We start from the raw sequence: 13,254 nt of genomic DNA, 5'->3' as shown, positions 1-13,254 counted from the left end.
GAGTACAAGCAGGTGGGCCGTACGGGCCGGGCCTGGGGTCCAGCTGGTGACAATATGGCGTACTCAGTAATTTAAGCCTCAAATATAATTTTAATATTTTTATTAAGTAATATTTAATGACTCGAATATTAAATATCAAATACTATTTAGTAATTTAAATAACGAGGTGAAATAGCATGAACAAGTTCTGAGTATTCCAACACACACGCTGTAATGGGTGGCACAACGCCCCCCTAAAGATGCGCGTGTGTGTCCAAATCCCTAGGACGTGGGAATATGTCACCTTTTGTGGCAAAAGGACTTTGCAAGAGTGATTAAGGGTCTTGAGATGGGGGGATTATCCTGGATTGTTGGGGCAGGGGGGCAGGGTAATCACAGGGTCCTCCTCAGGGCGTAGCAGGAGCTTAGAGGGAGATGGTGTGCTAGTGACTCTGGAGGAGGAGGGAGGGTGCCTGGACACATGGGGTGGGGCAGCTTCCGGAAGCTGGGAAAGCAAGGAAACGGATTGCCTCCTGGAGCCTCCACAAATAACAGAGCCCTGCAGACCCATTTTAGACTTGGGACCTCCAGAACCGTAAAATGATGAGTTTGTGTTGTTTTAAGCCACTGCATGTGTGGTGATTCGTTACAGCCACAAATCGACCGACACACGGGCACCTTTGTCTTTCCTCTAAAAGCTGCTCCGAGCACGTTTAGTCCGAGATCCCAAAGACCGAGGCGAGCACCTGCCTGCCTATTTGGGTTGTTCCTCCTGTTGTCCACTTTCCCGAGTCCGTTACCTGCCAGGCCACTGCAGCCCGCGAGTGTCCATACAACCCCAGAAACGAACCCGACCTGACGCCAAGGCAGGGGGGTGCAGGGAAGCCAGGGCCCCTCCCAGTCGGGACTGTGTTTTGCGGTACTCCTCATCCCCCCTAGTCCTGACGCGTCCACGTGGGCAACGGGCAGGCGGGCGCGGCAAGATGGGGCACGGGCACCCTCGGGCACTGCCCACACGGCCCCCGCCCGGAGCCCCTCGCTAGGCACCTCTGTTCCATAAGATCCGTTTCCATGATTCTCTGTCCCCACCTCGTTGAAAGCCGGCACCCCCGGGGGGAGAAGTCCGGACGTGCTGATACGTTAATCGCTCGTTCCTGTAACACATTAGTCACATTCACTAAGTAGGATTAATTTGCAGGCTTTGTTGAAAACCATATGGGTTTTCCTATCAGCCGCACGTCCGGCTCTCGAAGCTGCTGCAGGACCCCCGGACCCCCCCCTTCACACCTGAGGGTACGAGGCTCCCCCCGAAAGCCGCATTGAGTTAACGCTGGTTGGGAACCAGGCCCCCGAGTGAGGCTGCCGCTCGCTGCCGAGCCACCTGGGGAGGTGCCCGAAGCCCTCTGCACCTGTTTCCTCACCTGAGCGTGCAGATCAGGACGCCGCTCTCACAGGCCTGCCGTCCAGCTGAGGCCAAGTTGGGGCTTTGCTCAGTAAGTTAACACCATGGGGTCTCCTTCCCTCATTGAAACGCCTCCTAAGGGATCCCCGGGGGGCTCAGCGGTGAAGCATCTGCCTTCAGCCCAGGGTGTGACCCCGTAGTCACGGGATCGAGTCCCACGCCGGGCTCCCCGTGTGGAGCCTGCTTCTCCCTCTGCCTCTGATTCTCATGAATAAATAAATAAAATCTTAAAAAAAAAAAAAGAAACAAACGCCTGCGAAATCTTTTTATGGCTGCTGTACGCCCGGTGACGCTGGGTGCCCACCGCCAGCCACGGGTCATCAAGACAAGCCACCGTGTCTGGCCTTCGGGCCTTCCATCCTGGGTGAGGAAGCCGGAGCAAACAGGCACCAAGGGCGCGTGCTCCAGGGACAGGGGAGGGAGAGGAGGGCAGGGCCGGGGCTTCGCAAGCTCGAAGGGTCTGAAGTCACCTCAGAAAAAATAGCATCAGTGCAGCCGTCCAGGGGATGAACGTGGGGAAGCTACCAGACGCCGGGCTCTGGCTGCAGCGGGGGACTCAGGTGCCCAGCGGGAGGGGCTCCTGGGTTCGGGGGGAGGCAGCCACGCTGAGTGTCCTGGTGCATGAGTCATGGTGACAAGACACCGACCGCTGTACCCGGCGGGGCCCAGGGCCTAGAGGGAGGGGCCCAGGGCAGACTGTGAGGGGCCCGGAGGCCTGGAGCCCGGAGCCAGCCCAGGCAGCCAGAAGAGGCAGGCGGGGAGCGGGGGCCACAGGTGCAGGGTTGTCCCCCGAGCCCCCCTGCAGGTGCAGCCCCACCTGCCCAGGTCCTGCCCGGGCCTCCCGCCACCAGCAGCCCTCCCAGTGCTCGCAGCTCCCTCAGCGCCTTCCCTGGGGGGAGGCCACCGCCCTAACCGCCCTGGGGTTCCCGGGACAACCCCCGTGGCCACCCTCCCCCTGCCTCACTTGACCCCCGCGGGCGGTGCTGTCTCTGCCTCCCAGGGGACGGGGAGCCCACGAGGGGATCCAGAGGACCCCACGGCCCCCGGGGCCTGGGCTAGCCCCCCTGTCTGTGGTCCAGCCCAGCTCCCCGCCAGGCAGCCTGTCCCCAGCGTGGCCCCTGTTCCTACAGACCCAGAGGCTGCCGTCTTGGGTGTCTGTGGCCTCTCCCACCCCAGCTCTGTGCCCTCCTCGACCGGGGCTCCCTGATCGGGTCAGGCCCACCGCTATGGAGGGGGGAGCACACAGGGGTGCACAGCGGCGGGGGTCTGGGGCCCCAGTGGGGTTGTGCGCTCCGGGCCCGGCGGGGAGCCGGCCTCAGGGGCAGCAGGGCCGGCACAGACCCCCCCTGCCTGCAGGCCTAGAGCTCCCGCCTCCACGAGGGCTCAGCGGGGAAGGTGGGCAGCGGGCCCCCCGTGCCCTGGGTCCTGTGAGCGCCCCCTCCCCGCCCTGCGGATGGACGTGCCCACATAGGCCGCCTTCGGGCCCAGCGTCCGTGTCCTGGAGGGAAGAGAGTAGAGGTGGGTGAGTGGAGGCCTAGGCTGCAGGCTTGGGCCGCGAGGAGGGGGTAGAGGAGGTGTTAGTGTCTGTCCCCCCCGGCCTCGCCTCCCTCTGCCCCGGGGTTTCAGAGCTCCGGGACCCTCCATCACCCCGTCCACTGGCACGAAGTTCTGGATCTGCTCAGCGTGGACTCGACCCAATACCTCTGTGGAAGTTTTGCGGGATGCTCGGGGGAGGCTGAGATCCCGAGTCCTACCCGGATCCTGGTTGGCGACCAGGCCGGTGGCCCTGCAGGCATCCCCGAGGCCTTGAACCTGCGTCAGGAAGGAGGCTCCGGCCCAGCCAGGGCGGCCGCAGGCCCTGCACCCACCGTCACTGACTCGGCCTTCGCCTTGGTGCCCGCAGGACATTAAGGGAGGTCACACCGCCGTCGCCCAGCAGGATCATAAACTCACGGGTTAGATAAGGAGTTTCTTGTATTTGCTTCAAGATGGGTGGGTGCGGGCAAGCGGATGGCAAGGTGCTTGGTGTCTAATTTTTATTCCAAGGTCGTCGTGAAGGCCACAGCCATCCGTACGCCCAACGTCCCTTTCATCCCTAAATGCTGAGAGCACTTTCCCCAGCGGACCAGGATCCTCCATGAAGAAGAAGAAAGTCCAGACCTGACTGTGAAGAAGCACTGGGGTCCGCCCGCGTGGGTGCCCGTGAGCGCCCTTGCCTGCTGAGCCTATGAACCTTCTTCCCAGAAGCAGGGACTTGGAGGGACCCATGAGGCTGAGCCTCCCGCACCTTCAGAAAAGCTCACGTCGATGAGTCCCCCTGCGAGTCCGGGTGACGGTAATTAAACCACATCTCCCGTAACGACGTGTGCTGATTAATAAATTATTTGATCACCAGGCGTAGGTCTACCCGCCACCAACACAGGTGCCTGAAAGCTCTGAATGAGAAATCGCACAATAAACTACAACCGCAGGGTATTAAGAGTTGGTAGTTTTAATTACGAGGGATGATTCATTGATCCTTCGGACGGGATTGATCTACGACTTATTTAATTCTTGGCAATTTGATTTGTCACGTTGGAATCCAGGTAACTGATGCCTTGTCCTGCTACCGCGGGGCTGGGAGGCGCGGGGCAAGATGAAGGCCTGGAACACGGGCCGGTCTTCGAGCTCCTGGCCCGGCCTGCGTGGTGCTCACCGGCGGCCCCGCGGGTCCCCCCGATGTCCTGCCCCCATGACATAGACTCTCCAGGGCGGGAAGGAGCCTCGGACCAGCCTCCCCGCGGTCGCTGCTCGGTCTGCAGGCGAGAGGAGCAAACAAGCTTCGCACTCAAGCCCTGGGGTCACTGGTCCCTGCGCCCCCAACCCTGGCAGGGCCCGGGGCGGCCCAGAGGAGATGGTGCGCTCAGTAGCCCTCTTCCGGGGGGCAGGAGGAGAACATCTGGACGTTCTGGAGGTTGCAGCTCACCTTCCCCGTCCACCAGGCCCCGGTGGGACCTCTGCACCCTCTCCCTGTACCTCTGTCGCTTGCTCAGTGCATCCCTGGGCGGCCGCCGTCGCTTCAAGCTGCTCTAGGTCTATGATTAATGACACGGGAAATGACATTCAGTGTGTTCCTGTGGGTCCGTAAATACCTATTTTGAAACAAAAATGGTCCCGTGAGATGCACATCGGGTATTTATTGTTATCTTTGGATAGTGGAATTATTTTTACATTTTTATATCATGAATATTAATTATAATATAAAATACATATATTAATATAAATACATGTTGATGTTTGTTAATATATTTATTGATATAAATACATATATTAATATGCATATTAATATATGTATTTTTATATTGTATTTCTATATTTCTTACTTTCTCTTTTATGTTTTTCTATATTGTCTGCCTTTTTATTTTATTTTATTTTATTTTATTTTATTTTATTTTATTTATTTATTTGTTTTTGTCTGCCTTTTTATGTTGAGTTTCTAATAGTAGTTTTTACAATTAAAAGATAAATTAAGGGAGTGCCTGGGGGGCTCAGTCGGTGAAGCCTCTGCCGTCGGCTCGGGTGGTGATGCCCGGTCCCGGGATCGAGCCTCGAGTCGGGAGGGAGTCTGCTTCTCCCTCTGCCTCTGCCCCTCCCCCTCCACCCATGTGCCGTCTCTGGCTTTCTCTCTCTCAAATAAATAAATAAAATACATAAAAAGCATATCATATATATGCTTATATATAACTTAAGAAAGCCTGCTTTCATTCGGCAAGTGGTGCAAGCGAAGATCACCTGCTTCTTCTACTTTTTTTTTTTTTTAAATTAGCTTCGGGGGTAGAGTTCAGGGAGTCATCAGATGCAGATGACACCCAGTGCTCATCACATCACGTGCCCTCCTTAGTGCCCATTGCCCAGGTACCCAGTCTCCCCCCACCCCCTCCAGCAACCCTCAGCTTGTTCTCCGTAGTTAAGACTGTCTCGAGGCTTGCTTCCCTGTTTTTATCTTATCTTTCCTTCCCTTCCCTGATGTTCATCCACATATGGGTGAGATCATAGCTTGTCTTTCTCTGCCTCACTTACTTCACTTCGCATGATACCCTCTAGTTCCATCCACGTCGTTGCAAACGGCAAGATTTCGTTCTTGTCGATCGATGGCTGCGTCATATTCCCGTGTGTCTGTGCGCGCCCACATCTTCCTCATCCATCCATCTGGACAGCTGGGCTCTTTCCAGTTTGGCCAGTGCAGACACGGCTGCTATGAACACTGGGGTGCAGGTGCCCTTCAGATTCCTGCATCGGTGTCTTTGGGGTCAATCCCCAGCCGTGCAGCTGCCGGGTCGCAGGGCAGCTCTAGTCTTAACTCCTCGGGGCCCCTCCACACTGTTTTCCAGAGCGGCTGCACCCGCTTGCATTGCCACCAACAGACTCTCACTTGCTTCTATTTCAGGAACAGGAAGACCGGATAGGAAGCAATCCTAGGGATGAGGGCCTGGGGTTCTGAGGGCCGGGCTCTTCACCTTCCCTTCCAGGCCCTGCTTCACCTGCCCTGAGGGTCCCAGTTTTCCTGGGCCCCTTGCTGTCTTCTAACACGCCAACTCGCCAACTCACTGCAGCCACAGGGCCTTTGCACCAGCTCATGGTGCACACCACTCCCCTGGCCTCTGCACGGCCGGGCCCCCTTTGTCATGCTCTCAAGATAACAGCTAAATGCCACCACCCCCTAGAGCCTGCGACTAGTACCCAGTTTAGAGTGGGCTCCTTCACCTCCCTGCCCCGTCACTGGCAGTCACGCATCCTCTTCTCCCGTTCATGATGCTTATTTCCTCACCTGCCCACCTAGAGCCTGTTTGCTACTGTGAGTGCCGGCTGCAGCCAGGTTAGGGTCTAAAGGGCCCAAACGTGGACTCCTCCATGAAACCCAAAATAAAATAATACTATAATTTAATATCAGGAGCTCCACTGCTTTCTCGGCTTTCCCGTATCGTCTTTGCTCACCACTGTGTCCCACAGCATGCGGCTTGTCGCACTTTCCGGTGGATAAACTTTGGATAAATCATTGGCAAATGAACGCGTGTCTGTCAAGCGTTGGGGACGGAAAGGGATGGCGGAAGAGGGCCCCGCAGAAGGGAAGGGTCTCAGGCACACGGGCAGGTGAAAACAATAGCAGGTGTGTGGTGGTGACAGGAAACCCTCAGCCCTGAGCTGGGCTGGGAGTCACTCCCGCGTGGGCTCCGAGGGCAGCCGGGTCACAGAGCTCCCACCGCCGGCCACGGCCTGGTTCGTCCGGCACCCAAAGCCATTTTCCACACCTGGGGAAATTTTAAGTGGTTAACTTATTTTTTTTTTTAATTTTTATTTATGATAGTCACAGAGAGAGAGAGAGGCAGAGACACAGGCAGAGGGAGAAGCAGGCTCCATGCACTGGGAGCCTGACGTGGGATTCGATCCCGGGTCTCCAGGATCACGCCCTGGGCCAAAGGCAGGCGCTAAACCACTGCGCCACCCAGGGATCCCTAAGTGGTTAACTTATTAAATAAAGCTATTTTTAAACGTGGGGAAGAGAAAGTAATCCTTTCCCGTTGGATACCATAGCGCTAACGTAGAGCGCTGTGAATTTATTTTTCATAAGCGAGCCGTAGATCGTGGAAAATAAGAGTCTCGCACGGAAACGTCGACATCGTAACCTTATCTACAGCAGCACGAATGACCAACCAGACCCATTATCATTTTGTCTCCTATTAATGTCCGCCGTTTTTGAGAGTTCGACTTGCTCAACGTGTCCGCCTTTAAATGTGAGTTAGAGGTAACCCGCGCGAACACGAATAATGAAGCATCAATTCCGTGGCATCGTGGACTAATTAGCCGCAGCCCACCGTCGTGAACTGGGGAAACACAGCCGTGCTTTCCATCTCTTTTATTGATGGCTCATCCTTGCTGTGTTATACCTTTTCAGATATTAAGCGCTGAACATGCTTGCTCTTCAAAAGGTTAATTATCCAAGACAGGCTTAAGGTACCTTATCGAAAGGCCACGTATTCTACTTCTGTGGCATCTCGGATTTATGTATTTACAAATAGCGGACAATTAATCGGTCCGATTTCCTTCCCTTCCACACCCCAGCTGGGGCTCGTCTCCTCTTCAGTTCTGCAAGTGTCGGGGGTCTCTGTTAGCAGGTCTCTGTTTCTGACTCAGGCAGATCACTGTCTGCAGCTTGGAACACCCAAATCCCACTGCCTTGACTGGGAGTTAGTGCAGAATGATCCAGGTAAGCAAGGCAGGGCAAGTCCAGCCCAAACCCTGACACGTCTGCAGCAGAGCATCAGTTCCGAGTTTCCTCGGTCCAGAAAATGCTAAAAATTTGAACTGTTGGCCAACCTTTAAAAATTTGGAGGTGTCGGGATCCCTGGGTGGTGCAACGGTTTGGCGCCTGCCTTTGGCCCAGGGCGCGATACTGGAGACCCGGGATCGAGTCCCACGTCGGGCTCCCGGTGCATGGAGCCTGCTTCTCCCTCTGCCTGTGTCTCTGCCTCTCTCTCTCTCTCACTGTGTGCCTATCATAAATAAATTAAAAAATAAAATAAAATAAAAAAATAAAAAAAATTTGGAGGTGTCACACACACACATGCACACGCACTCACATATCTGGTTTACACTGAGAAATCCTAAAGCCAGATAGGAGTAGCCACATTGCAGGGCGACTACAGGAAGGAGCTGCATGGAGAGAGCCTGAGCTTGGACAGAGCCTGAGCTCTAGGGCTTCCCCATCATCCCCACCAGTCCCCGATGTCCTCCACAAACCGACAGAGCGCTGGTTGTCATTTGTCGCCTGATACTGGACCTATCTGAAACCCCCTGGCTCCCGCAACAGGGATGTTTTGTGAGAAAGCAGAGCTGCACCTGCACCTCCACGGCATCAGAAAGCGCATCTAAGCCCTGTGGCTGCCAGTGGGTAATCCAATCACCCCAACAATGCACGAAGTAAGCAATAAGGGAAAAGGGAATTTCAGAGCACGGTAAGTGCTCCTGGAGAATAAGCAGGGGAATGAGATGCAACGGGCCTGGTGGTGGGAGTGAGGTCTGCTTCCACTGAACGATCAGTGAGGGGTTGTCTGTGAGGGTGGCGGGTGGGCAGAGACCAGAGGAGGTGCCACATGCTCAAAGGCCTTGAAGAGGGAACACAGTCGGCACATCACAGGCTCTGTAGGAAGGCCCGGGTGACGGGCCTTGTCAGACCGGCTCAGGATAAGAAGCGCATAATGAACTGGGGCCTGGAGAGTCAGGCAGGGCATCGTCGGCTTCAATTTCCCCAAGAGCAGAGCTTAAACGGAGATCCATGGGCAGGTATTTGATTTGGGAATATGACCCCAAGGGAGCTGGAAAGAGGGAGGGGGAAGCGAAACAGGGAGAGGAGAAAAATCGGTATGAAGACGCATTGTTGAGTGGGTCTGGGGTGGGGGTGAGGGAGGGACTGTCTCAAACGTGCCTCAGAACCATCGGTGTACAAGACCTCAGGCACCAACCTCTTGGAGGTTCTGGGCTTCGAATGCATAACTGTCAAGCTATTTCTGGGCCTCTAACACCTCGGAGCTAGAGAAATCCTGGGGCGGAAACGAGAGCTGCAGCGGGGGACCTGCTGTCCGACGGCATCCGTGCAATGCGGGGAGAGCCGGGGGCGGTGAGGCCGCGCCAGGGGAGGCCGGGTGCCGGGGAGCGTGGAGGAGGCCCCTCGCCTCCCCAGCACCGGAGCACGGGCTTCCTTCGTCTGTATCCACATTCTGCGTGGACATACTCCCGCGCTTTCGAGGGGTCCCTGTCCCTCTCGCCCCCGCTTTCCTGCAGCATCAGACTCTACCTCCACCTTTGGCCCTAATACCCCGAAGACAAACGTGCCCGAACAGCTGTCTTTTTAAAAACCTCTCCTGAGGATGACCTGGAGGAAATGGATACGTTTTTTAGGAACATACGACCTACCGAGTCTGAATCACGGAGAAGGAGAAAATCCGAACCGACCCATAATGCGTAAAGAGGTTTTGGTGATCGGACACCTCCCAACACAGAAATCTTAGGACAGGATGATTTGCAAACCATAAGAATCGACGAGGTATGCCGAAAATATATATGGGATTCATCTGACTCCGTAGCAAATAACAGCAACAGCAAACAAAGAATCCAAATGGAACACGGGCAGAGGGTGCAGGTAGATAAGCTTCTGGAGGAGCCCTCCCGGCCGCCCCAGGCACGTGAAGAAGCCCCAACGCCCAGTCCTCGGAGACGCACAGTAATACCCCACACCTATTGGGGTGCCTGTTGTCAAAGAGTCGAGCTGACAAAGTCAGCAAGGACGTGCGGCGGAAGGAACTCTTGTCCACGTGGGCTGGGGTGCGAAGGGGAGGCAGCCGGGCTCGCGGGCGGGGTGAAGGCTCCTCAACCAGACGCAGCGGCCGAGCCTTCGGGCCCCCGCGCCCCGGAGCGCATCGGAGGGAGCGGCCAAGACCCGGGAACCACGTAACCGCCTTTTGGCTCACCTTGCATTGGCAAGACTCCCTCTCCATCATTTTTGCTTGACTTTTGAGTCCAAAGCATCTTGCCGGGGAGTATGCGCGTCGTATACATCATCATGAGAACACCATTGCCCTGGGATAAGAGGCCGTGTATGAATGTTATATACAACTTTAGGATTTGCACTGAATCCTAAGGTTTTCACCTCCTTTCACACCTATTGACACTATATTCCTGTTTACTAGGTGGGGAGGGGGCTTCTTTATACGGTGCTCCATCGTTAATAAGTCAGCATCTGCTCTGTTTCTGAGATGTTCTTCTCGTGCATTAAAAAAGTTCAAAATTTTTTTACACTAAGGGTCAGTGATGAACGGACGAGGAGGATGGGGGACATGTGCATGCAGGCCCCGCGTTTCCCTGTCCTCACACCTGCAGGGACGCCCTCTCCCTCCCGCTCACACTGTGGGGAAGGAGCGTGGCACCCGCGTTCCCGGGAGATGGCCGCGGTGGGCGGGTCGACTTGTCAGAGTCCATGGCTGTGCCCCTTGCTGTCATGTTGGCTCTTCCTCCTTCATCTGTGAATTAACTTCGTATTTAATATAAAAGGGAAATCGGCTGACTTGGTGACTGGAAGAGCCATAGATGACGCCAGGCTTCAGTTGCTCGTGATCCCCCCGACCTGGGCTACGTGACCAAGCCAGCACCTGCCCTCCCAGGGCTCTGGCTGGAAGACGGCCTGGCACACACACTGACTCCGAGTGCATGCCTCATTTGCACACTCGCACACAGCTCCTGGACCCCTGTCTGGGCCTCACTGCCCAGGCCAAGCCAACCCCTGTGCTGCTGCTCGGCTCGGGCCAGCAGTCTCCATGACTCTTTCCCTCTGACCCCCCTCCTGGCTGCTACCCCACAACCCACAAGGGGCCTGGGCCCAATTTGTTTTGCGTCTGGCCCTCGGGTTTCAGCTTTGCACCCTCATGTTGTGCGGTCACTGCTGCCTGTGTCGGGATATGTCACGGGTCAGTCACTCGTGCCTTCACGCCGGAGGTTGAGTGGGGCAGCTGAGATCAACGCTAGGAGAACAAACACAGATAAACAGAAATAGAAGAAGAGGGAGGTGGGGGAGGCAAGAGTGGGCCAACAGGCGCACCAACCATTACGGTAGCGTCTTCCAAACTATAAACGAGGACCCGCTATTAGTCGTAGGTTCAGTTCTGCGGATCTCCATCAGGGTTTAAAAAAAACAAAACGATAGAATAGTAAAGAAAATGTGAAAGGATCAGCACAGTAGATGTATCACGTCGGGAGCCTTTGTCTTCGTGTCATGTATGTGCGCGCTGCTCAGTACTGAGTCTTGGTGTAATAAGTATGTTGAGACCATTGACTTTTGGGAAACCCTGTGGAAGTGGCCACCAGCTGCCCACTCCAGAGAAGGAGACTGAGTGAAGTGGATGTGATGTGATGTGATTCCTTAAAAGTAGGGCAGAGGGGACGCCCGGGGGGCTCAGCGGTGGAGCGTCTTCCGCCAGCTCAGGGCGCGATGCTGGGGTCCCGGGATCAAGTCCTGCATCGAGCCTGCTTCTAGAGCCCCCGTCTGTGGAGCACCGACTGGGTGCCAGGAACTGTGCATCCCTATCCTGGATAAGCTGTTCCCTAAGGGGACAGGTTCGCACCTGTGTTGCTCATCATAGCTGCCCCAGGGCCCATCATCCACGCGAGTCGAGTGTCTCGGGTACTCATGACAACAGTGCAAGACCCACATTGTGATCTTTGCTTCAAGGGGTAAAAAAAAAAAAAAAAAAAAAAAAAAAAAATCAAGGCAAAGAGGAGTTGAATGATCAGCTGAAAACCACGTGACTGGTCAGGGGCAAAGCCCAGCCTTGACCTAGAGGAGTCTGACAGCAGGCCCGGGCCTTCTCTGCCAAGACACAGCTCTCATAACGCCAGAGGCGGGGGAAAGCCCTAATACTATTGATTGGAAATAACGTTTATAGAATCGGTGAAAGGCGAAGGATACTGTGGATCTATCTCCAGGTTGGTCGGGAGAGGAGCAGATCGGAAACCTTCTCCTCCCAAACACTGACCGTGTGAGGACGCGAGAGCCTGTCTCGTCTTCCACGATCCCTCACTTCTCAGACGGCGCCTGGTACTTGGTACCCCAGGAAGGGTCCGTTGGGTGGATGAATGTGGGAATTCCAGCTAATTATGAGAGTGACTGACCCCGCACAGGGCATTAATGCGGTTTTGACTCAACATTAAACGATGTCTGAGTTGAACTTGGAAACCTAATCTGAGTTCCTCTAATGCAGGCCCAGAGGGCAGGGTTTGGGGGCCCAGGCCCAGGAGCCTGGGTTTATCTCCCTGCTGGCAGGTGAGACAAAGCCCTTGAGAGGCTGAGCTTCCACTTCTCTTCTCTAAACAAGAACAACACCCACCTCTCCAGGGTGCTGTGAGACGCTCCTCCTGAAGGGAGTGCCATCCGGGGGCTCAGCGACCCACCTGGGAGCAAGAGCCCACCATGTCACCGGGTGGGAGGTCAGCAAACCTGACTCAGCGGCGGGGGTCCTTAAGCTCAGAACCACCCCACGAAGGGTGGGCGGGGGGGATCCTTCCCTTGGGTTTGGTGTCCTGGAACATCGTGTGACCTTGGACCCGATGGAGTCCCCCCATCCCCGGGACGGGTGTGTGTGTGTCACCCCCGCCGGTGGCCACAGAGCAGGAACTGGACAGCAACAATGTAAAGGATCGATTCCTATGTGACTTTCAAACCAAGGAAAGTAGAGTAAGGCTGGCGTGGTGTTGGGGCGCAGGGGTGGGGGTTCTCCCGCTGGGTGGCCTCTGCAGGAATTAGCTGCCCTGCCCCTTCACAAGCACCCAAGGGCTTTTGAGTCTCCTTTGCCAGGTCAGAGCCCCTGGCTTTTCCCAGGAAGGGCTCTTTGGGACAGTTTGTCCAGGAGCCTGCACACCTCGCCGCTGGAGTAACTTCCCTCTTCGGTCATTTTCTATCACGTTTTCCTCTCAAGACAACTTTTCTTCTTCCCCACTTTTCCGGGAGACCCTTTAGCATTCCTTCTTCCTTCTGTTACGGCCTCAAGCCCCATTCTCTGCTTTCCCGTTCACAGTGAACCCTGACGCACGCCTCATTATCCCTGGAGACTGCATTATTAGCAATGGATAAAAAAATAAAAAATAGAAAAAATCCAGTGCCGTAGAGAGCAAGGGTAGCTAACAAACGCTTGCCAGGAGATTGGAGAACATTCTTAGGTTGTGCTCACCTGGCCCGACAGGCACGGTCTTAAGAGATACGCATGCACCACCTCGTTTAGTGTGTGTAG

This window comes from Canis lupus, chromosome 1 (genome assembly GCF_003254725.2).
Source record: "Canis lupus dingo isolate Sandy chromosome 1, ASM325472v2, whole genome shotgun sequence".
Classification (NCBI taxonomy): Eukaryota; Metazoa; Chordata; class Mammalia; order Carnivora; family Canidae; genus Canis; species Canis lupus.
Note: the sequence above shows the minus strand (reverse complement) of the source record.